At 35.4% G+C, this 26,351-nt stretch overlaps 1 long non-coding RNA gene across 1 annotated transcript in view; it reads left to right on the top strand.

Moving 5' to 3' along the window:
- LOC111560505 overlaps positions 1-26,351 on the top strand; it is a 1,125,299-nt gene that overhangs the window by 539,912 nt on the left and 559,036 nt on the right. The window contains exon 5 of the long non-coding RNA XR_006598120.1: positions 6,095-6,192. This is a non-coding gene — a long non-coding RNA (uncharacterized LOC111560505). The remainder of the gene's footprint in view (positions 1-6,094; positions 6,193-26,351) is intronic.

Here is a 26,351-nt window from a genome sequence, read left to right as displayed (position 1 = left end):
ACAAAATCAAGAGTCAGACAGATAATAGATTGAGCCACCCAGGCAATCCTTTTTTATGTTTATTTTTTATTTATTTAAAATAATTTGAATTAATAGATTAATATTTTGGATTTATTTGAAAATACTAGGAAAACTAGAGTAAATTTCAAAACACCTAGCCAAATATAAATCTAAAGTTCTTTAAAAATGCTTCTCTGACATTTGCTTGTATTTTCCATATTATCTGTCTGATTTCAACAACATACAATTCAATGTATGTGTCTAAAATAGGAGTCAGTAAGTTGTTTTTCTGTAGAGTGCTCAACAGTAAATATTTTAGACTTTGTGGGCCATATGGTCTCGTTACAACTACTCAACTCTGCTGTTACAGTGCAAAAGCTACCATAGACAATAAAGAAACAACAAGAATGGTAATGTTACAAAAATATTTTATTTAAAAAAATGGGAAATGGGCCACATTTTGTCCTTGATCCATAATTTATCCTTCCCAGGTATAATAGAAATTAAAGTGGTTTTGAAGTTATAGTACTGGAATGTATTTAATTTCTAATATTTATAAGTTATTATCTACTGTAAGTTAGAATATGGTTCCATTGCCCTTCTTTATCAATTTTATAGCCTGAACATCGTGTAAGTCTTTTACTTTTTTCTTCAGTTACAGAAACTGCTTCTGAGAGCAACACTATAAAGTTTAATGGTAAATGAAATATAGGATGTATCACAAGAAACGTAGCATTCTTCAGAAATTGAGAGTCAGGTTTTCTAATCAAAAAGAAAAACTAGTTAAAAAAAGAAAGTTTGCTCTAAAAACAAGTAGGTTTTAAGAAAAACTTAGTCCTGAGAATCTTAACGATTAAGATTAAACCATGGAAGCATTTCTTTGAAATAAAATTTGCTTAGTACTATATAAGAGAAAGTGTATAAACCTTCCTCAGTTATCATTTGCTCATTTCTCTTGTCATAACCCATGAAAATAATACACAATTCATTATTTGAAACTTAACAGTTATTTAAAAAAAATATAGGGGTGCCTGGGTGGCGCAGTCGGTTAAGCGTCCGACTTCAGCCAGGTCACGATCTCGCGGTCCATGAGTTCGAGCCCCACGTCGGGCTCTGGGCTGATGGCTCAGAGCCTGGAGCCTGTTTCCGATTCTGTGTCTCCCTCTCTCTCTCTGCCCCTCCCCCGTTCATGCTCTCTCTCTGTCCCAAAAATAAATAAACGTTGAAAAAAAAATTAAAAAAAAAATATATATGTAATCACCTATATGCTTTGTTTTTCACTTACCAAGTATATATTCCCCCAGATTAAAGTTTCATTTCCAACCTTCATAAAAACTCTTTTCCTTTGTCCCATATAAAATCCCAAGAAACATTAATACTTTGCTCTTAATTGTCATTCGAATGGCCATCCTAGTATGACTGCTAATTTTCAAAGTAAATACCTGATGGTAGAAACCATTAAGGAGTAGTAGTAGCTCGTCATACTAGTCATACTTGAACAATTTGGTAGACAAAAAGTTACAAAATTTTCTCCACTAAGGAATTAACTAGTAAGAGATAAGATACAGAGGAGGTTTGCTATATAGAGAGAACATAAATACTAGAGTTAATGTGTTTCACCAATTTATAACTAGAATATGCATAATTATGAATGATGTATCTATTTTAGTGGATGAGGTAGATATCCGACTTAAGGTATACATACATTATTTGACACACATACCAAGCACAAACAACAATTATTTTATATTGCAAACAAAATCCTTCATACATATTTCTATTTTAAATGAAAATGTAAGAGGCCAGGGGCGCCTGGGTGGCGCAGTCGGTTGGGCGGCCGACTTCAGCCAGGTCACGATCTCGCGGTCTGTGAGTTCGAGCCCCGCATCGGGCTCTGGGCTGATGGCTCGGAGCCTGGAGCCTGTTTCCGATTCTGTGTCTCCCTCTCTCTCTGCCCCTCCCCCGTTCATGCTCTGTCTCTCTCTGTCCCAAAAATGAATAAACGTTGAAAATGTAAGAGGCCAGACTATTGAAACATTTGGGACTAGTATTCATGTTTTTTTATAATATAATAAATTATATATATGCACATATATTTAGGATTTATACAACTTTTAATATTAATAATAAATTTTATATGTAGGCATTTGACCATTAGCCATTAAAATAACATTTGTAGAGCGACACCTGAGTGGCTCTGTCGAGCATTCAACTTCAACTCAGGTCATGATCTTGCTCACGAGTACAAGCCCCACATCAGGCTTGCTGCTGACAGCACAGAGCCTGCTTTGGACCCTGTGTCACCCTCTCTGCCCCTTCCCCTTTACGCTGTCTCAAAAACAAATAAAACATTAAAAAATAAAATAACATTTGTAGAAATTAAAGTGAATTTGATGAAAACTTCTTTTACTTTAAATAATTTTTAATAATTTATACAATGTATATTAGTTTACAGATAGATTAAATTAAGGTTTTAGATTAAGCCTAGTAATTATGTATTGACAACATCTTATTTGATGGCCATATATAAATATTAATGTCCAAAATTACTTTGGGGATTTGTTTATGTTCAAAATGGGACTACATTGTTCTATTTGCCTAAGTCATTTCATCAGAGATAAGGCAAAACTTTTTTTTTCTTTGTGGATAGTGTGTAAAATACATTTTTTTAAACCCTGAATTTATAAGATGAGAACATTATTTGGATAACTACTTTATACTTTCGCAGTAACTTATCTATGCCTAGTCTCATGTTGAATAATTAAAGGAGGTTGTAAGAGTGGTACTTCTAAATACTATACTATCTTGTGAAGTCACCACACACTAGGGAATGAGCTCAGAGTGCCTTTTTACTAATTGCTTAATTCTTCAAGAAAAATGTGTCCAAAAAGAAATACTTCAAGAAAAATTCTTCAAGAAAAATGTGTCCAAAAAAAAAAATAAGGTACAAGAAAATATCTGATAATCATTCAGATATTCCTAGAACAAGAAGGACTATATCTAATTAATGTATCAGTGAATCACTTTTCTTCACAAGCTTTGCTTCCCTTCCTTCCTTCCTTCCTTCCTTCCTTCCTTCCTCCCTCCCTCCCCCCTCCCTCCCTCCGTCCCTCCCTCAGTCCCTCTCTCCGTCCCTCCCACACTCACTTTTTCCCTCTCAATCCTTCTAGCTCTCTTTTTCTTTATGATACTGCTCAATCTTTATATGACCGGTTTCATGCATAATTCTTCATTCTTGTCTCTTTAAATCTATTAGCTGCTTTGAGTTACAAGAAATTTGTTTTACTTTATGGGAATTTCAAAATGAGTTGCAAATAGAGCAGGGCCTTGGATATTGAGGAGAAGCACTAGGGAATTAGGGTGTAGAAGTTCAGCTTTTCTCTGGTTTGGCTCATAGCAACTTCTTAGTAAGGCAAAGCTTAGTCAAATGCCACAAGTCTGCAACTGTGATTCTGGGATTGAACAGGAGAAATGGAAGAGTTTACATATTAGGTACATACCCTTGGTTCCGTTACAAACAGGGCTTATGTAGGGCTCATAGTAAGAGCACACATTCAGAGTTCAGATCTTGATGGGGCTTCATATTAAATGTGCCAACTTGGACCTTTGCTCTGCCTCAGGTTTCTTATCTGCAAATTAATAATAGCATCTACTTCATATGGTTATTGTGGTACCAGTTACTAGAATTTTAAAAATCACCATAAAGTGAATTTCAGCTTTCTGTATAAGATTTCTGGAAGTTGGTTTCCTATATATCTTGTAATTTTGAATTACTGATGATATGAATGAGAATTTAATTGAGAATATAACTGGGAATTTAAAATTACTTTCAGTAAATATATTTGTGACCATGGCATTGAGATTATAAATTTACATTTGTGTACATAATAGTGTTTCCTAAAACACTTGATAACATAAGGCCTGGTTAAAAATCTGTATTATATGTACTAAAATATGCTTGTCTTTCAAAGTCTAAGAATAGTTGCTCATAGACCTGTTGGTTGAATAGAACCCTTTTCCCCACTAGCCTATTCACTGGAAATGAGGCTCTCCCCATGGTTAGAAAGCTCCCAGCTTTGCTAATGATACTGCCTCATATGTGTTTTAGGACATAGATCTTCTGTTCTCCAGTTGAGGTCATCTCATCTTGCCACAACTCTTCTGTTTCTATTGCTGGAGAACACCATTGCTCGCCAGTGGTCATTTGACTTCTGCTGATGGTCCATTAGGCCTCCCTTTTTTTTTTTAATGTTTGCTTATTTTTGAGAGAGAGAGAGAGAGAGAGAGAGAGAGAGAGTGAGCACGCAGGGCAGAGAGAGAGGGAGACACAGAATCTGAAGCAGAGTCCAGGCTCAGCTGTCAGCACAGAGCCCAAAGCAGGGCTTGAACTCATGATCCATAAGATCATGACCTGAACCAAAGTCAGATGCTTAACTGACTGAGCTTCTGACTCAGGCACCCTGGTCCATTAGGGCTTCTTAAAGGAGCTACTGTCCCAAGGATTAGTCCTGGCTCTGCTCATTGGAGGGATAAGAATGCAGATGTATTCTGCAAGCAGGGAGTGGTGGTGGCTGGAGGAGGGAGGAGTGTTGTTGGGCACTACAACCATAACCTAAGACTTTAATGGCATGGTCACTGGAGTCATAAGGCTGGAGTTTGAATCTTAGCTCAACCACTTATAGGGCTCTGTGACTTTGGGCAAGCTCCCTAAATTTGAGTTAATAATTGCATGTTTCCCAAGAGTTATGAATTAAATGAAATAATCCACATAAAATGCCTGGCATATAGGAATTGCTAAATAAGTGATGATGACGATGATGATGATGATGATGATGATGTAAACTTTTTCTCTGCACTATTAATCCTCCTCTTTTGTATTTGGCTTCGTTTGCATAGCAAAATCTTCTTGAACTTTATCTATGATGTTGCATTTTTTGAGTAACATTATTTTGTTTAGCTATTTAATTATTGAAGTATCTTGCGGTTTTCATTTTTAAGCTATGAAAATAAATGTGCTGTGAGCATTGATGTACAAGTCTTTTGTGAAAATATGTTTTCATTTCTCATTGGCAAATAGCTAGAAGTGGAATTGCAAAGTCAAAGTCAAGTATGTGGTTAATTTTATAAGAAAACTGCCCTTTTGGAAAAGTGAATGTATCATTCTACATTCTCACTTTCGTATGAAAGTTCTAGATGTTCTGAATGTTCGTTAATACTTGGTATTTGCCAGTCTTTAATTTTAGCCATGCTAGTGACTTTGTAGTGGTGTCTTATTGTAGTTTTAATTTGCATTTCATTGATGACTAATGATGTTGAGCATCTTTCTATGTGTTTATTGACCATACATGTATTTTTTATTATGTGTCCATTCACATATTTTGTCCATTTTTAAATTGAGTTATTTGTCTTATAATTATTAGAATTTTTAAAATATATTTTGCATACAAATCCTCGGTCAGATTGTGGTATTAAGAGTATTATCTCCGGGGCGCCTGGGTGGCGCAGTCGGTTAAGTGTCCGACTTCAGCCAGGTCACGATCTCGCGGTCCGTGAGTTCGAGCCCCACGTCGGGCTCTGGGCTGATGGCTCGGAGCCTGGAGCCTGTTTCCGATTCTGTGTCTCCCTCTCTCTCTGCCCCTCCCCCGTTCATGCTCTGTCTCTCTCTGTCCCAAAAATAAATAAACGTTGAAAAAAAAAAGAGTATTATCTCCTTGCTTTTTTTCAATGATGTCTTCTGAAGACCATTTTTCTTATTTTTAATGAAGTCTAATTTATCAATTTTTAAATTAATTCTTTTATGTGCCAAGATATCTTTGCATATCCAAAGTTATTAAGCTTTTCTTATATAATTTCTTTAGAAATTTAATTGATCTTTGGTTCTCTGTACTTTATTAGTAATTAAAGTATTCAAAATCCTTTTATAAGCATTTACCCTAGATTATTTCTTCCCAGTCAAATCATAGTGATTTGACTAGATGATTAACCTTTATTTATGGATAAATTCAATCTTTTTCATTCTATCTTATAATATAAAACTATTGTACAATTTTCTAATAATTCATATTCTGTTTTTAAATGATGATTTCCATTGTAGTCCATTTTCCATCTATATTCAAGTACCTTGAATCACCATGAGACTTACAAGAAAATAGTCCTCAAGCAAAACTGCATAACAAGCCACTTCACTTGTTGGTGAGTGAAACTAACCCCCTGGTGGGAATTATGTACTTAAATATAGCTCTTTTTATGCCATTTATGGCATATAATGTTTAAATTTTTAGTACTTTGTAGAACAGAACACAAATGCAAATTATGATCTAATAATGAGTTATACAAATATTCATTAATCAAGTCTTTTAGTATACTTTTGTTGCAAACAATTGTCCACATTTTATTAAGCATGAGTAGGTAGGTAGAAGAATAACTAATAGAAGCAGCAAAAGATAGTGCATTTTAAATCTATCTGAAAGTATAGAACACATATAATTTTATTGGTTGAGAGAACATCTTGAAACTTTCGCCTCAGCACCTAGCAGAGATATCGGAAGTGATAATAATTTAACAACTACCTTTCAGAAGCATGTTAGTGTTTCTATGGCATTTTCACAGGTATTTTCTCATTTGATCCTTGTAACAACCCTGTGAGATCAGAGCTCAAGATGTATTTGTTACATGAAAAATTTCTAGAGTACAATATCAAGGTAACATTATGTAAATATTGATACCTGTGTTTAATGGCAAAGATAATACAAAGCAAAAAAGAATGGGGCACCTGGATGGCTTGGTCAGTTGAGCATCCAACTCTTGATTTCTGCTCAGGTCATGATCCCAGGGTCATAGAACTGAGGCCCGTGTTAGGTTCTGCAATGAGTGTGGAGCCCACTGCCCCTCTTCCCTGCTCATGCTCTGTCTCTCTAAAATTAAAAAAAAAAAAAGCAGTAGAAGGTCTCTATGGGATGATATTAGTAAATTTTAATAACTATTGTAATATATATCCTTATTTAAAACTCTAGATAAATTAACTGGCCTCTTGAGGAAAGTCGTTCCCGCCCGCCCCCACCCACACAGAGGGACACATGGGCTGCATGGCAAAGTCATATTTTTAAGCAAACACATGATGATTACATTCATTGCTTAATTATTCACAATTGCATTTTGATTGCATAGACATAATATGGATCTTTAAAATCATCACAAATTTTCTTTGAAATATATTTAAAACAGTTCCTAGATATAAGTAAATAATAGCAATTCTCCTTTTCAAAATAACTTTATATCACAGGTTCCCATTTATTGTTACATAGAGACATAGGATCTTAAATGTTTATATTTGGGGAATATGAAATTATAAAACTTGGCTAAACACAGCCATTTTGTGAGTAACTCTGACCCCTGAGTCTCATAACCTTTCCCATCATCATTCTAATTTTATTCCTCTGAATCCAGAACTATGTACTAAGTCTCAAGGTGCTCTTAATAGGAAGGTAAATGAGTTAATATTATTTTTCCCATATTACACATGAAAAAGGAGTTCAGCAAAATGAAATGACTTGTTCAAAGGCATAGAACTCAGTCCATATGAGAATTAGTATTTAGGATTCTTTCTGTACTAGCTAATCTCCATCTCTTTTCTCATTCTCCTTTGTCAAATAAAATCTCCTTGGTATTAATGGCAGATTCCTGATATATGTGACAGGTAATATTTTAGCTAAATGGGTACTTTCTAGGTTTACTTAGATTTTATACTTTGGATCCTTCTATGTTCTTCTTTGAGAATGAGGTCTGGCTGGAAATCTTATACATTGTCTTATTCACTGCTTTATCTGTGGCACTAAAATGGAGATAAGTGCATAGTAAGTAGTCAGTAAAAAATTGTTAAAGAAATGCATTATTTACCAAATAAAAAAGAGATTTATCTCTTCTCCCCTTCCACTAAAGTCTCAACACCTCCCTGCCACCCAGGAGATTGTTCCATAGTAGCTCTTTCTCTAATAATTACATACTTTCCTCAACACGTATCAGGGCCTTTTTTTCCCTACAGATGTTGGAGTGGAAGTAGGTGGCACAGCTAAATGTTTAAGAAAGAAATTCATCACATTGGACACATTTAAATTTGTTAATAAAGTAAATTCATCCCATTTATAGATAGGTTGCAATTAAAAGTAAACACCTTATTAAAATGTGGGAAGATTTATTCCTGGAACAGTGCTTGGAACTCAGTAGATTCTTAACAAATTCTAATTAACTTCTTATTCTCCCTGTCCTCAATTTAGGATAATCTTGCCATATACTACATTATCAATTTGTATTCATAATGTATATTAGCATAATCTTTACAGATGTTCTGGTACATTGCAATATTCAAAGTGTGGCATCGCTGGAAAAAATTTAAGGTAAAATTCTGTACATTGGATGGCAACTTTAATTATATGATTTTAATTATAACTGTAATACAATAATTCATTCAAGCATAAAAAAACATTGATTGTGTAAGTTAAATAGCAAACAATGAAAAACAAGACAAAAAGCAACTTGAATTGCATCCTTAGGACTAGGTCTTTCATTTTTTTTTCTTTTAATCTTGTGGAGTGCAATTCAAAGGATACTAGTATATTGGAAAAATTCCTACTTTGAAGGTCATGTCAACTTTAATATACATGCTAGTGAGTAAATAGATTCCCAGTCATCAGGGTATTGAATGAACACACGTGTGCATGCGTACACACACACACACACACACACACACACACTCACAAACCTTGGCATCCCTGACATTATGAAAGGCTTTATAATTTTTTATTGAGTTAGACTAACTTTTCCTCCTGGCTTTCCTTGTCATAACACTAATAATACTTGTGGCAAAATCAGGAAAAGGAACTATTTCTACAAATATCAGTTGATGATAATTCATGTTGACATAACTATGGGATGTTCAAGACCACAGAAGAGTTAAGCTGTATGTCTTTTTCCATTCTTACCTTATAGAATACATGGATGGTCAGCTCAGAGGCTAAATGTCTGCTATCAGTGGGCTCAAGCATTATCCTTTGTTTGCCCAAACATGGTAATTCAAGTTACAAAATTCTGGGCTATAAGGTTTCATGAAGTTCTTAAGCTCTTTCATGGCCTATAACCCTGGCTTGGTGCCCAGGGGGTAGGGTCACTGGAACTCAATTTATAGACAGAAAAGTTGTGAATGGAAAGTGATGATTTGTCTGGATCAATTTGTCCCTTCCTAACTTTCTTGTCACTAGTTTATACATTGTTACTGACTTACACATTTTTTCATGGTCATTCCATGCTGAGAATGCTTAAAGAAAAATGGAAACTAAGATATAAGAAACTAGGATATATGCATGGATTCTTCTTACAAGAGATTAGAAAAACAATCTCTAACAAGATACTGTCATTTATTAGTACACAAAAATGGAATAATAAATAGTATTCCAAGTGAAACTAAAAGATTTTCAGAGATTTTTGTATTCCTGAGATCCTGAAGATAAGAATGCTCTTTTCCCTATATTTTAGGGATCTAATGTGTGCAATGAGACACTAGTATATTTTATGTTTCTTTAATTATATATGGACTCTATTAAAATTACATTTTCCAATTATTTGCTACTATTTAAAAAATAAAATTTTTATATATATTACATTTGTAATTTGTGACCTTGCTAAATTATTACTTGTTGTAGTAATTGGTAGATCCTTTTTTTACCTTTTTTTAATAATCATAATCATATCTCCTAAAAAATGGAGATAGTTTTACTTTTACTCTTCCCTTCTTTTTCTTCTTTTCTTTCTCTTTTTTCTACCTTCTTTTTTATTGCCTTATTGTAATCATTAGGGCCTCTAGTTTAACATTAATATAAATTGTGAGATTAGATATCCTTCCCATGTTCTTGATTTTAGGAGAAACGTGGTCAGTTTTTCACAACTAAGTATGATAGTAGCTATAGGGTTTTTGTAGATTTACTTTATCAAAAGAGGTTTCCTTTTATTCCATCATGTGATGAGAGGTTTTTAATTGTGAATGAATTTTGAATTGAAATTGAAACTGAATTCTCAATATATTTTAATTGTGAATCGGTGTTAAATTGAAATGCTTTTCTGCATCTACTGAAATGGCCTAGTTAGTCTATTAATGTGGTATGTTAGGTACAATTCTAAGATGGCACCCACATTTCCAAGCCTCTAGTGTATATACACCTTCTACCAATTATCCAATTAAACACTAATTTAGATGTTGCCATGAAGGGATTCTGCAGGTATAATTAAAGCCTCAACTCAGCTGACCATAAAACAGGGAGATTATCTAGGCAGGCCTGACCTAATCAAATAAACCCTTTAAATTTGGGTCTAAAGGTCAGAGACCAAGGAATTCAGAGCAATTCAAAGTATGAGTGGGAACTGACCAGAGAGAAATTCTCAGTCCGATGTGAAGAAGGTCGGGGCCATATAGCAAGTAATGTGGGCAGTCTCTAGCTGCTGAGAACAGCCCATGGCTGCCAACATGCAAGGAAAGGGGATGCGAATCCTACAACTGAAAAGAACTAAATTCTGTCAGTAACCTGAATGAGCGTGGAAGGAGATTCTTCCCCAGAGTCTCCAGATCACAGCTCAAGTCTGGCCAACACCTGATGTTGGACTTTGAGGCCCCAAACACCCCATCAGCAATCCAGGAATGGGGGAAGCAGGGAACTTTGGTGGCAATAGCTTCATGTCAGGAAGTGGCTTCACTGTGGCCTAAAATCAGGTGCTGAATTTAATTAACGCTTGCCCAAGACCCTAGTTCTCAAGAACTAGCTTCACCACATGACTGCAGCATCAATCAAGCAAGCTGTGGATTTTCTTAGCAACCAGAGACAAATCTTTTCCACAGTAGATGGTGGTTATTTTAAATCCACAGAATAACGGGATCTAATTGGGTACCCGAAATATTTTGCAGCTGGGCCTATTTCACAGTCTGTTGTCACTAGCTGTACATGTTTGGCCAATTGACTTCTCGGAAGTAGGTTTCATCTATAAAAAGTCTCAGTTGACATATTTTTGAAACTTAAAACAATTTTTTTTCCTCTCTGTGTGGCTTCAGGTGTGTGGGGGAGAGCAGTGGTCCTGATGGAAGAACATCAGGGAGAGGCTGGGATGCACTGAGAGTCAGGAGTGGCTGAGGGAATCACAGAATCTAGCCAGAAGGGCCTCTGCTGGACCCACTCCCAGAGGAAGGCGAGTCTTGAGGGAGTCCTGAGATGAAAAACACCTGGGTGTCCGGGTGCCAGAACACCCTCATCCTAGACTCCTCCATTAGGAGTCTGGCTTCTAACACCTATGGAACAAATTCTGAACCTTGTCAAAGCCCTGCTCCCCCCTCATCAGAGACACAGGGAGGAGGCACCTATACTAGGCTGCAGCAGAAAGGCTGTACTGGGAGGGGAGGAGCCTGCCTGAGGCCGGTATGGGGCATGAATAATGAATTGCGCATGCCCAGGCCTCGTGTCTCTAGCCTTCCTGGTCGCAGAAAGCCCCACAGCTACAGGTACTCAAGGCTTCTGACTCCCAATGCTGGGCCCTCGATCTTATGTCTGCCAAAGTCTAAGGCGCAGCAACCCCAACACCCCACATTATCCCTGGGGCCAGTTCCTGCTAGCAGCTGTGAGGTGTCCAGAATTTGTCCTAAGAGACCACCACTGCGTGTTTCTCTTGTCTTTCCTCTGAAGAACGGCCTCAGAGCATAGCTGTCTTTCTGAACCAGCCCAACAGCCAGCACAGTGTTGGGGGACCTGGTGCCTTCACACAAGTCCCTCCATTAGGAAGCCGTCTCCTCTTTTGAACACCATTCATCTGTCCATAGACGGTTTGCTTCCATGTCTTGGCTGTGGTAAATAATGCTTCAATGGACATGAAAGTGCAGAAACCTCCATGCTCTTTTCCACAGTGGCTGCACAGCTTACATTTTCACCAACTGTGCATAAGAGTCTCCACATCCTAGCCAGCGTGGTTAGCTCTTGTCTTTTTTCAGGATACCTTTTTTAACAGGGGTGAAGTGATATCTCACTGTGGTCATAATTTCCCTACTGATTAGTGACGTTGAGAACCTTTTCAGGTACCTGTTGACTATCTGTATGTCCTCTTTGGAAAAATATGTATTCAGATCCTCTGCCCTGTACTGTATTTTTGGAAGTTGCTGATAAAGTAGCTCTTAAAAGTTCTCATCATAAGAAAAAATATTGTAACTATGTGTGGTGATGGATATTAGCAAGACTTATTGTGATGATTATTTCACAACATATGTGTATAGCAAATCATTATGTTGCACACCTGAAACTAATATAATGTTATGTATCAATTATATCTCAAAAAACAAAAAAGTCAAAACATAATAGAAAGGATAAATAAATCCAAAGATAGCTCTTTTATCAATAAGTTACATAAAATCCAAGCCAAAAAAAAATGAGATGGAGTAAAAATATGTAGGACTTGGAATAAAAAAGGAACACAACTGAAAACCCAGAAGAGATTAAAATAATAATGTAAATCTGTGGCAGCAAGTTTGAAAGTCAAGTAAATGGACAATTCCTTAGCAAAATAAAAAGAAAATTTGACCAGGCTAATTTCCAACTAAGAGATTAAAGGGAAATCAGAAATTTACCATTCATGAGTTTACAGCAGAATTTGACCTAACCTTTAAGGAAGAGATGAATAAACTCTATTTGGAATTTGGGATAACATATCTTCACATAAGATGACAAAGCTTTCTCTGCCTTCATATAAATGAAATGAAACTGAAGTATTCATGTTTTCCTTTAATGAAATATATACGAAAATGTGGGGGTATATTTGAAGTAAAAGTATTCTATAGCAGAAGCTGATACTGAAATATCTGGCCAAATTAAGATACAAAAGGTGATTCCAGTCTGCATCTTCATAGTGCATTATCCAAAGCATGTATTTCTATGCATATTAAAGTCAAATAATATGAAGATGGCAAAAAAATGTGAAAAAACAATGCACAGAATGGGGAAAAATGTTTGCAAACCATTTATCTGATAAGGGACTTATACCCAGAATATATACAGAACTCTAACTAAACTCAATAATAAAAAAACAAATAATCAAATTTAAAAATGGTCTAAAGGATTTGGATATGTCTCCAAAGAAGATATACAAATGGCCAATAAATACAAGAACAGATGCTCAACATCATTAGTTACATTAGGGAAATGTAACTCAAAGCCACAATGAGATAGTTCCTCATTTGAACAAACCAGATATGAAATATATTGGATAAAATTGAGGAAGAAACTAACTGTAAGGAATTATTGTTGATCTATTTGAGTAGATAATGACTTTAGGGTTATATAAGAAATGCCCATATCTTTTAGAGGTGCAATTTGAAGTATTTATAGGTGAATCCTCTCATGATGTGTAAATTTTACTTTAGAACATATATTCTAAATATACATATGACATAATATTAATATGTTACATATGATGAAGTTAATGTGGCAGAATTGCTAACATCTGTTAAATCTAGTTATCTATCTAGTTAATGAACACATGGATTTTCATTATACTAGTTTCTCTATTTTTATGTATGTTTAATTTTTTCACATAAGAAGTCCAGAAGGCAGGGGGAAGATTGGAAACAGTCCACCTCCAAATGTTTATTAAAATATCCTTGAGATTATTCCACATATGATATATATTATGTATGTATGTTAATAAACATAGTTCCTAAAGTCTTTACCTTAGTTATGGTGCCACCATTCATTCATTCATTCATTCAATAACATTGACTCAGGGCTTAATATGTGCTAGGAATTAAAGTAGTGCTAGTGCCTGCTGCTTGGTTGCCCAAATTAGAAACCTAGGAGTAAAAAGAAAGAAAGGAAGGGAAAGGAAGGGAGGAAGGAAGGAAAGAAGGGAGGCAGGGAAGAAAACTCAGCCAACCCATTCCTGGGCTACTGGCAAACAGAAATGTTAATTAATGGCTGAATATTGTCTTAAAGTGCTAAATTTGTTAATTGTTTATGGAGCAATAGAAAATTAATACAATACATATGGTGAATTACACTGATTTTCTGCCAGTGAACTAATCTCTCATTCCTAGAAAAACCCCACTCAGTCATGCCTTATTACCTTTTTTATATATTGTTGAATTTGAATTTGATTTGCTAGATTTTATTAAGGTTTTTGTGACTATTACTAGCATACATAGTAAGATTTTTGTGGCTATGTTATTCTGATATTGTCTTGTGATGCTTTTGGGTTTGATCTAAAGGTAATACTTGCCTCATAAGATAAGTTGGGGAGTATTTTCAACTTCTTTATTTTTTGAACAAGTTTTATAGGTTTCATATTTTTTTCTTTGAACTTTAATGGAACTCATCAGGGAACCCATGTGGGCCTGGAATTTTCTGGTAGGCATGCTTTTTTGAGGGATTTAGTGTTTTAAATAAAGATAGTGTTTTTAAATTTTTGTTTCATCTTGGGTCAATTTTAGTAAATTGTATGATTTAAGAGTTTTTTCCACTTAATTGAGGCTGTCAACATTGTTGGCATAAACTTATTTATAATAATCTCTTATTAAGATTTAATATCTCTAGGATTTATTACAATGATTTATGCCATCTTAGTTTTTACCTTGATTAGTCTAGGGACTAACTGGTTTTGTGAATGTTCTCAAGGCACCAGCTCTCTCTGCTGTTTGTTTTTTGTTTCATTTATTTCTGTTCTTTTGTTCTTTTTTTACTCTCCCTTTCCTTCCTCATCTTCAACTTTTTGCTATTATTATTATTATCATTATTTTTTTAGTCCTTTTCTACTTTGTTGTTGAGATGGAATCTTAGATCATTAAAGACTAAAATTAGGTCATAATTTTGTCTTCAAGCACTGTCTTAATTTTATCTCATAATTCTAAACTGTTACAGATTAATTACCCCTTAGTGCAATATATTTTATAATGTTTCTTGGGAATTTGTTGTGGACCTGTTGAGGATTTGAGACTTAAGTTTTGAAAATTTTCCAGTATTAATTTATCTAGCCATCTCATGTTTTATTTTAATTATTAATTATTTTTAATTTAATGATCTTGGGGTCAAAAAATGATTTCAATCCTTTAAAATTTATTAAGACTTATTTAATGGTCCAACATATTGTCTACTGTGGTGAATGTACATTTTGAAAACAAAATGTGTATTCTTTACTTGTTGGGTGCAGTCTTCCATGGGTTTAAATTTGGTGAAAATGATTTATGATATTCAGATTATCTCTATCTTTGCTAATTATTGTTGTGGCATTGTTGTTCGTTGTTCTATCACCTGGTGAGAGGAGGATTTAAGATCTGTCACATTCTGTTTTTTATTTCTTCCATTTAATTTTCCTTCCTTCCTCTGGAATATTTGAATAATTTTTTAAATTTAATTTTAATTTGATTTTTACACTGTAATCCATTAATATTTTAACTTCAAAGTTAATAATTTACCTGTAGAAAATTGTTGCTTATATTTACTCAGATAATAAAATTTTCTAATATGCCTTATTAGTGTTTGAAAATCTGAATTTCCCTTTTTTTACTCTTTTCAGATGAAGACTTTTTTTGTTGTTTTAGTTTTCCTATAATATAGTATAATGGGGACAAATTCTCTTAGTTTTCTATATTTGAGATGTTTTTATTTCCCTTTATTCTTAAAGGATAAAATGTTTAGTTGGATATATATAATTTCAGATTTACGTTTTTCTTTTTCCAACCAGTACTTTTAAGTTGTTTTCCACTGGATACTGTCTTTGGTGGTTTTTGAGAAATATGTAGTCATTTATTTATTTATTTTTTTTATTTTAACATTTATTTATTTTTGAGACAGAGAGAGAGACAGAACATGAATGGGGGAGCGTCAGAGAGAGAGGGAGACACAGAATCTGAAACAGGCTCCAGGCCCGACATGGGCTCTCACAGACTGTGAGATCATGACCTGAGCCAAAGTTGGACACTTAACCGACTGAGCCACCCAGGCGCCCCAAGAAATATGTAGTCATTTAAATATATGTGCTCTTTATGCAATATTTCATTGTTTTCTATTTTTAAGATTTTTTTCTTTATCTTTGATTTTCAGTAACTTAATTTAGATATGTCTAGATGTCTTCTTATTTATTCTGCTTGGAATGTGATGAGCTTTTTGAATTCATATATTTGTGTATCAGCCAATTTTGAGAAATGGTCAGCTGTTATTTCTTCAAATATATGATTTTAAATTCTTATAGAGACTTTATTTACATTTTTAGAGCAGGTTTACGTTCATAGCAAAATTGAAAGGCAGGTACAGAGCTTTCCCATATATCTCCTGAGCCCTCATATGCAGACCCTCCCCCAATATCAGCAGCCCCCACCATTGTGAGTATATTTATTACAACTCATGAACCCTTCATTAATGCATCATAATCATCCAAAGTCCATAGCTTACTTAAGGTCCACTCTTGGTGTTGTATATTCTATGGATTTGGACAAATGTATAAAGACAAGTTAGCATCATACAGAGTATCTTCTCTAGCCTAAAAAATCCCTTGTGCTTTGCCTATTCATCCCTTCCCACCATCACAACCTCTGGCAACCATCAGTCTTTTTATTGTCTCCACAGTTTTAACTTTTCCAGAATGTTCTATAGGTGAATTCAAGTGATACGTAGCCCTTTCAGATTGACTTCTTTCACTTAGTAATATGCTAAATAGGTTCTGTTACCAATTCCAATGTAAGAGGTTGAGAAGAAGTACCCTACACTAACAAGCAATTCTCAGGACACCATCTGGGTGTCCTACAATCAAACTGCATTTTGACACTACCAACCTGGATATAGCATCAGATTCCACAGGTTAAGTGTTCAGTCCTACGATATGACCTACCATCCTCACCTTAGATACCAATCACAAATCTGGGTTGTTACCTGTACTTCTGACCAACTGGTTATAAATCAGAGGTTCCCATGACCCCCTCCTTGATTTCAATTAATTTGCTAGAATGCTCTCAGAACTCAGAGAAATATTTTACTTACCAGATCACCAGTTGATTATAAAAAGATATAACTCCGGAACAGTCAGACGGAAAAGAAGCATACAACAAGCAAAGTATGAGAAAAGGGCCAGAGCTTCCATGCCTTTTCCAGGTGTCCTGTTCTCTTCACATCTCAATCATTTCACCAGCCCATAAGCTCTCTGATCCCCATCCTTTTGGATTTTCTATGGAGGATTCATCACATGGCTGTGAGTGATTAAATCATAACCCATTGGTGGGGCGCCTGGGTGACTCGTCAGTTAAACGTCCAACTTTGGCTCAAGTCATGAACTCAAGGTTCGTGAGTTTGAGCCCCGAATAGGGCTCTGTGCTGACAGCTCAGAGCCTGGAGCCTGCTTCAGATTCTGTGTCTCGCTCTCTCTCTGTTCCTCCCCACAACACACTCTGCCTCTCTTTCTCTCTCAAAAATAAATAATGATTGAAAAACATTAAAAAAAAATGATAGCCCACTGGTGATTGATTCAACCTCCAGCTCCTCTCCCTTTCCCAGAGGTGGGGAGGCAGAACTGAAAGTTCCAACCTTCTAGTCACATGCTTGGTTCTCCTTGCAACTGGTCCCATCCTTAAGTGCTTTCAAAAGTTACTCCATTCACTAACAAAAGGCACCTTTATCTTTCTCAGTGCCTAGGAAATTCTAAGGACTTTTGGGAGCTATGAGCCAGGAACTGTAAATGAAGATCAAATATATATGAAAAATATATTATGGTTATCTAAATGACCAAATGTATATTTCTTATAAATTACAATATTGCATATGCATTTAAGGTTCCTCCATGTTTTTTGGGGACTTCATAGCTAATTTCTTTGTAGCGCTGAAAAATAGACGTCCCATTGTCTGGATATAGCAGTTTATGCACTTACCTACTGAAGGACAATTTGGTTGTTTCCAAGTTTTGACAAATATGAGTAAACATGATTGAAGGTTTTTATGTGGAAATAACTTGTCACTTCCTTCAGGAAGATACCGAGAAATGTGATCACTGGATCATATGATAAGACCACCAACTGTCTTCCAAAGTAGCTTCACTATTTTGTATTTCTACCAGAAATGAATGAGAGTTTATGTTGCTCCACAACCTTATCAGCATTTGGTGTTGTCATTGTTCTGGATTTTGGCCATTCTGATAAGTATGTAGAGGTATCTTGTTTCATTTTGCATTTCCCTGGTGAGAAATGATGCGGGGCATCTTTTCATATGCTTATCTGCCATCTGTATATCCTCTTTAATGATGTGTCTGTTAAGATCTTTAGCCCATTTTTTTAATTTTGTTTTCTTACTGTTGATTTTTAAGAGTTCTTTGACTATTTTGGATAATAATTCTTTGTTAGATTTTAATTTTTTTTCTTTATTCTCTTTCTCCTCTTCTTCTGGACTTTCCAATTACACAAATGTTAGGCCGTTGATTTTGTGCCACAGTTACCTAAAGCTCTGTCCATTTCCCCCCCCAGTTGTAAAAATCTTATTCAGGTGAATGAATTTCACTGATTTAGCATCAAGTTCATTGACTCTTTTCTCTCTTATTGCCATTTCATTATTCTGTTATTAAGCCTATCCACTGTTTTGGTTTATCCTTCTCCTCCTCTTCCTTTTCCTCCTCCTCCTCTTTCTCCTCCCTCTTCTTCTCTCCCTTCCCCTTCTCCTCTCCCTCCCCTTTTTCTTCTCCCCTTCCTTCTTCCTTCTCTTGTTGCTCTTCTCCCTCTTTCTCTCTTTCTTCTTCTCCTTCTTCTCCTTCTTCTTTTCTTCCTTATCCCCCCACCCAAGGATGTATTTTTCAATTCTAAATTTGCATTTGGTTCTTTTCAATATTTTCTATTTCCCTGAAATTTATTCACTCTCCATTCACTATTAGTGTAGTTTGTTTTGCCTGATTAGCATATTATAATATGCAACCTAAAGTTTTTCTCTGGAAACTTCAATATTATTGTCATTGTAGGATTAGCCTTGCTGATTTTCTTCTTGAGAATGAGTCCAGTTTTCCTAGTGTTTCATGTGTGAATTTTGGATTTTTCTTATACATTGTGAATATTTCTTTTTGGGAACTCTGGATTCTGTTATACTTTGAAGAGTATTAATATTTTGGGTTTAGTGGGCAATTATCTTAGTTAGACTCAACTAACTTTTTCTCAATTTAAGGTGGGTGACAATTGAATTTTCACTTCAGACTGTGAGAGGTCTAACCTTTAAATGAGTGGTTGAAAGGTCAAAGATGTGGATCAAGTTTTATGGAATCATTCATTTATGTGTCCATGACCAGCTCATTCCTTTCTGAGATTCCCCTCATTCCCCACCCTACTCTCTTGCAACTCTAGATGCTGCAGGCTTTTCCTCTAGGTTGGCACACCAAGAAATATATTTGACTTTCTACTGAGGTTTTAGCCACCCTGTATACCCTGCAACTGTTCCTGTCCTCAGAGCAAAACCATAAAGTTGAAAACTTAGCCTTTGGTGGGTGCTTTCTCCACATTTTGACTTGTTTCCAAAATATGCCTGCTTTGTTTAATTGGTATCTCAGCCAATGATATTACACATACATAATTAACTTTTATGTATCACAGAAAAAATAATTATGCTGATTTTTTAATTATGTATAAATATTTATAGTATTTGATTTAATAAAGTAAGGAAATAAAGTAGCAGAAAAATAATAATATGTACCTTGTAAATTTGTTATAAGCATAAATAATATATATAAAGTCAGAATGTCAGGTATAAAATAGGTATTCAACTGGTGATAGATCCTTATCTTTGGCTCTAAGTTGATTTGAAGAAAATCACTACCTACTCCTTTTGTTTTATAAATCCAAGACAGATAATATTGTTGGATCCACTGACATTGGAATATGAAGGGATGACTGTTAGGGAAAGTTGATTCAAATTTCTTCCGGAGTGATGGCCTCCTGGGGAGGATTTTGGACTGAAACTATGTCACTGAAGAGTCTCAACAGGCCTCTAAGTCTATAACATTCTTTGAACTTTACTAGAACTCTCAGTGCAGATAAAGGAAGCTTTTCATTGGCCTGTCCATATTTCTGGTTGTTTAACCTGCATCCTCAGCTTTGATTAATAAACCTCCTACACTTGGTTGTGTTGTTTGAATACCCAAAAGATTCATAGTGTTTTTAGTTTGTTTTGTTTTCAGTCAATAAAGTAGGATTGATTTGGCTACTTAACAAGGGAACATATTCTATTGCAAAAGTCCCTATATATCTATGTTCGATTTTGAGCTTAGCAATACAAATAATTTGTGGGTGCATGTGTGCCTGTGTATATGTTCATGCGTGTTAGCTGATACCTTTTTAAAGAATATTTGATCATTACATTCCAGTCTTTAGTTTCAGCTCTAAGTCCACTTAGAAGTGGACTGAAGGAAATGCCTAATTACCCTTGGGTAACAAGAAATAAAATTACATCATTGTGTTATTCAGAGGGATACTTGCTACAAAGTTTTATCTAAGTTAATATATTCCAAAGCTAATGCATTGTAATTAAAGCAGAATTATACATGGTAAAGATTATAGAAATACCCTTGTTTCATAAAACCCTGAAATGGTCTTGGGACATGAAGCAGATTTGTTTCAGCAGAGTTCAGAAGCTGGCCAGGAAACATAAACTGCGGAGAGATTATAAAAAGCACATTGGAGTTGGGCCAGCCTTACCCTCTGAGTTAAAAGAGTAATTTACAAATCAGGACACTATTTTATATTTTTTAACCAATGGCTTACATAGGGATCTCAGATAGGGAGAAATATATTTTGATTAATTTTGCCCTTTTCAGAGGGAACCTGGCAGCTTTGTCCTTCACCAGCTGGAGTTTATGTAAGGCCTTATGGAGCAAGTCAGCCAACAGGGAGTTACAATAATCTAATCTTCATGGCTTGAATACTGCCTTGCGTGAGCAGCTTGCTCAAGTAAAGTGTTTTCAATTCCCCACTAGGGGGTGGAAAGCACAAAAGTACTGCACTGGTTTCCCTGGTGTGACCACAGTTGTCTGAGGAAGATCCTCATTTACTCCTATTTGCCTGATTTCTTGAATGTTCTAGGTAGGAAGAAAAGCAATAGAAGATGTGAAGATAACTGATATCTCTCTAAAAATGTAATAAACAGCCATGATGTCCTAAATTTAGGAGGGAGTTAAGGTTGGCAGTTTTCCACTGACTGATTCATCCTGATTGGCACAATTTTTAATAAAATGTAGATAACCACTGCTGAATGCCCAGGTTTGTGCTAGGTGTAGCACTTAAGATTTTGTCTGAATTGTTTTAAATTTTGTACATCTGCTTTGCTTAGCTTCCTTATTTGGCAAAGAACACTTTAGATAATACGTCCAGTGTTTGTTTTTTTCTGAGACTAGCACTCAATTATATTGGCCATTTCATCTGGGATTGGCTTTAAAGTTGTGTCAACATAGAGTTTACCACCATTCCCAACCCTCACTCACGGCCAGTTTCTAGAAAAGTATCTATCACAGTGCATATTATCCAACATACTTGTTGATCAGATGAAAATTTCTTTATAAAGGAGAAATATTTTTTACATGGTGCACACTATGTAACAAAAACATATGACCTTTTAACTCCAACACATAGCATGAGTCATCTTCTCACCTACAGAAATAAGATGACTTCCTGACATATATACTCAGAGATATTGCATACCAGAATGTAGTTACACATCAAGGAGCAAAGCTATAAAAGTCATTTTGATTAGAATTTATAGACTATAGTCACTCATGTTCTTTACCCTTTTCCAACAGACATTCCACATTTTCTTTAATTTGTAACATTCCATAATTAACTTAGGACTTACTCTATTATATTTAATCTTAATAAATGTGGATATGGATATGGATTTAATCTTTATAAAGTTGGATAACATTGACTTTTATGCTCTTTATAACATTTTATTCAATCTAGTCATTTAAATTTACCATTTAGATCTTTTTTTCCTTGAAAAAAGAAAAATAATAAATTAGGCCTTTTGTTTTAGATTTTAAATAATGCTGCCCCTATACAGCAATCTAGGATATATTTCAGTTGAGCCAACAGAAATTGTTGTTTGTCTGTCTGTTTGTTTGTTTATTTATTTATTTATTTATTTATTTAGAGGATGGGAGATGGAGGGAGGGGGAGAGAGAGAGAGAATACAAGCGGTGGAGGGACAGAAAAGGAGAATCCCAAGCAGGCTCAGTCTCACAAACGGTGAGATCATGACCTGGGCCAAAGTCAAGAGTCAGAGGGTTAACCAACTAAGCCACCCACACACCCCTGGAATGGGAAGCTTTTAAAATAAAATGATGGCATGAGTACAGGGGACTTAGGAATACTCTCATTTTACTTTCTGCAGGAACATCTCCTTCCACACTTCTCAAGGAAACCACATAAACTGGGAACAGTTGCACTTTATTGATAACTAGGGTTCTTTGCCCACCTTACCATGTAGAACCCCAATAAATGGGATAGGCCATAGGAAAAGCTTATGTTGATTAGGCTAGGTGACTAAGTGGTTTCTCTCCTTTATGCATAGATATGAATTTGGGAACTTACCATGGTAAAGAACAAAACTACAATCAACCAAAAAAAAAAGCCACAAAAATTCCAAAAACAGAACACCTACATGAGGAAAATGGTCCAAGAGAAAAAATACCAAGATGCTCTAGTAACTCCAGGCAGATTTACCATGATTACCTCAGTGCATGTTCAACTATTTGCTCCTCTGGGCTATAACTGAGAGCCTCTGAGCACTTGCAATGACTTCACCACAGTGTTGTTTTCACAGACCTGCTCTCTGAAGACAACCTTCTCTACATTCATTCCATTGTTTCCCTCGGTTTCTCTGCACACTTGTCTTTCACCCTGTCAAATCCTTCAGTCCTTTAAATCTTTCATTTTCTCTCAAAATTTGCCTTTTCCTGTCTTCATGTTCTTCTTTCAGATCCCAAGCCATAGCCTGTCATTTCAACAACCTTTGGCAATCATCTTTAACAACCTCAAATCCGATGATGTGACTTCTTGTTTAACACAACTTCATGATTTCCTCTTGCCTAAGGATAAAGTACCAACACCTATACAAGTTTCAAAAGTGCCCTTTCTACCTCCCACCTTATCTTTCATCACTTTGTTGTCACACACACTGCTGCAGCCAAAACGATGCCTTCTTTTCAATTCCTCTATCGTGTCCTGCCCTCTCTTGCCTCCTGGCTTTTTTGTTTTAAGTTTATTTACTTTGAGAAAAAGAGGCTGTGAGTGGGGGAGGGGCAGAGAGAGCAACCCAAGCAGGCTCCATGCCCAGTTTGGAGCCCAAGGGGCTCAATTTCACAACTCTCTCACCATCTCACAGTCTCACAACCACTGTCTCACAACCACAAGAACATGACCTGAACCAATATGAAGAGTCAGACGCTTTACCGACTGAGCCACCCAGGTGCCCCCTCCTGGATTTTGTAAAAGCTGTTTCTTCTACCAGTATCATTGCTTTGTTCTGTCTCTTTTCCATGAAGCTAACTTTTGCACCCTATATGTTCAGCTCCAGGAAACATATCCCGACTTTTACTTTCTTAGCACAGGTTATGTGCCTTCCTATAGCACTCACTATTTATCTTATACTAGTATTTATTGAGCTGCAGTGTAACTGATTCTTCAATTGGCTGTCTCCATCAGCTGTGATAAGTTTTGTGATACCTGACTGTGTCCTTTAGCCTAACCCATAGCAGGCACTCAATAAAGTTGAATATATCAATAAATTTTTAAAGTGTCAATAAGATTATATAATTGGTTCAATGTCATGCATTTATGATGTTATGGAAACCAAGATCTGAATTCAGGTTGACTAACTTCAATGACTTTGTACATAATGGACAAACTATAGCATCTTGTTGTCACTAGATTTTGGAGTTAGAGGGATATTAGGTATATGCTCCCATTTATAGAACTCTAACCTTCCCATGTTCATGATTTTTGAACAGTACACATGAACCCAGAATTACACTTAGCTTTGTCCTTTAGATACTCTTCTATTTATAAGTACCTAAAAAATCTTTAATTTTATACCCACGAGAAAAATACTTCTCTGTATTCTCATGTTTCATGTCAAGTATTTTCCAAACTTGGAGGTTCCATAGACAGTTATTACTGGGGCTAACATTCTTGGGTGGTCCCTGCTTCCTGAAAGACTTACCCATTTAATTTTCTATAGGACCTATAGCCTCTGAATTACAGTACAAAGTGTTTTATAGTTTAAAAAGGACTCTCACATGCTTTCTTTTATTGAATCCTCAAAACAGCCCTTAGAAGGCATTATTATCCCTGAGTTATAGCTGATGCCCATAGACATTTTTAACAACCAACTAAAATACACTGTGTTCTATCTTTATTTCTTTTGTATACCAAAGTATAATGTAAGGTTTCATAATACTTTATATTACCACTGTATTAGTTCCAAACTAGATTTTTCCATCACTTAAAAAAAAAATTACCCCAAGAAGAAGACATATATTTTATTTATGAAGATATAAGAAATTTTTGCCATCTTATCTCTGTATGGGACAGGAAGATAAAAATGCAGCTTTTCCTTTTTACAATGTTACTTTGAAGTAATCACCTGACACAATTAATCCTGAGCAGCCGAAGGGCACAAGGCCTGTACTCACGTTCCTAAGATACTCACCAAACTTACATGCAACTTTTAAGGTCAGAAAATATGATATATCTTTGTTTCCCACACAGAAGAGAGAGATTGCTCCATTAATTTTAATGAAGGAGAAATCAGCGTGAATTCCACAGATTATCAGTGGTCTATAAATTTGTTCTGATCAATGGTGTATTTAGTGTATCACATATTTTCCATACATTTGTCTATTTTTCCACTTAACATAAATATGATGAAGAAATAACTTTTTTTCATGGAAATTTCAGAAATAACATTTCAGTAGCCACAGATGACTGAAGGAATGCATTCCTGTTAAATTGTTCTCTAGGGAAGTCAAGGCTTCTTTCCTCTTATAATTATAGTATTATTTCTTGAGATACAAGTGTTATAAGTTTCTACTTACATTACATTGTTGACATGTATATACATATATAGATTTGTCAGTTGTATATAGATTTGCCCTATGTGTATATGTATGTATGTGCATATATATATACATATATATGTATATATATATTCTTATTTTTCATACTACATTACTTTATATAAGCTTTCAAGCAGTGACATATAAATCTAGTTGTAGGAGTGAATTGCTTGGTTTAGATAGAATATTCTGTAGTTGGCAAAAAATGTTGGTACTTAAGCCATTTTTAGGAATGTTCAGTGCTTCATAAGAGGGATTATGCAATAGCAGATGTATCTTTATCTTTCTTTACGTGTGTACTTACATCCACACCTGTATGTATATCGTCTCTATCTGTCCATCTCCGTCTATGTCTACTGTTCGTCTCTCCTGCCAGCAATGGAAGAATAGCTAATGTTATAACTTCATATGGGGGAATGTGATCTTCTTTGTTCTGATGAGACCACTCCATACCTTTGAGTCCTCTTCTCTAGACACTGGTGTCATTCTGATCAGTGAGTCTTGTAATTAAATCTCCAAGTCTACCTCCAAAATATTTTTCGATTCCATATTATACATTTATTCCTCTAAACTGAGGGGAAACTTATTCTCTCTCACCAATATTACTGCAATAGCCTTTTAAATAAATTCCTGGTTTGAGCAGCACACCTATATCATCACATTTCACATTTCTGAGCATTATTTCTCTAAAACATAGCTTTGGTGGTATTCTCTCTTTAAAAACCTTTGCAGTCTCCTCTTTGATTCAGGGATGCTGAACCATCACCTTAGCAGGGATCTCAACAAGTGGGCCTCAGTCCAACTCGTTAGCCTTAAATGCAGCCAGCATTTCTTTAACAAATATGCACTTTTCATGATTTGTAACTGTATTTATGCAGTTACCTCTCCTTCAACAGGTCACATTTAATCTTTTCTGTGATGTCTTCCTCAAATTCCCAAAGCAAAATTTAGCATTTCGTCTTCTCCTTTATGATAGCACCTTGCTTGAAGTTTGCTTCTAAGTCATTCTATTGTAATAAGCTTGTTAGCTTTCTTATTTGATTCTACCTGTCCTACAACTAGCTTGCAATTTTGTTAAGAATATGGATTATATGTAGTTCTTTGACTTCCCATTTTGTATCACAGGGCCTACTTGTCATATAGTATGTGATCATTAAGAGCTGTGTGAATTAAGTAAAAGAAAGCATTGTGGATTTTTGCTTAACATTTGTTCTGCA

This window comes from Felis catus, chromosome B2 (genome assembly GCF_018350175.1).
Source record: "Felis catus isolate Fca126 chromosome B2, F.catus_Fca126_mat1.0, whole genome shotgun sequence".
In the NCBI taxonomy this organism is placed as follows: Eukaryota; Metazoa; Chordata; class Mammalia; order Carnivora; family Felidae; genus Felis; species Felis catus.
This window is presented reverse-complemented; position numbering and strand designations above follow the sequence as displayed.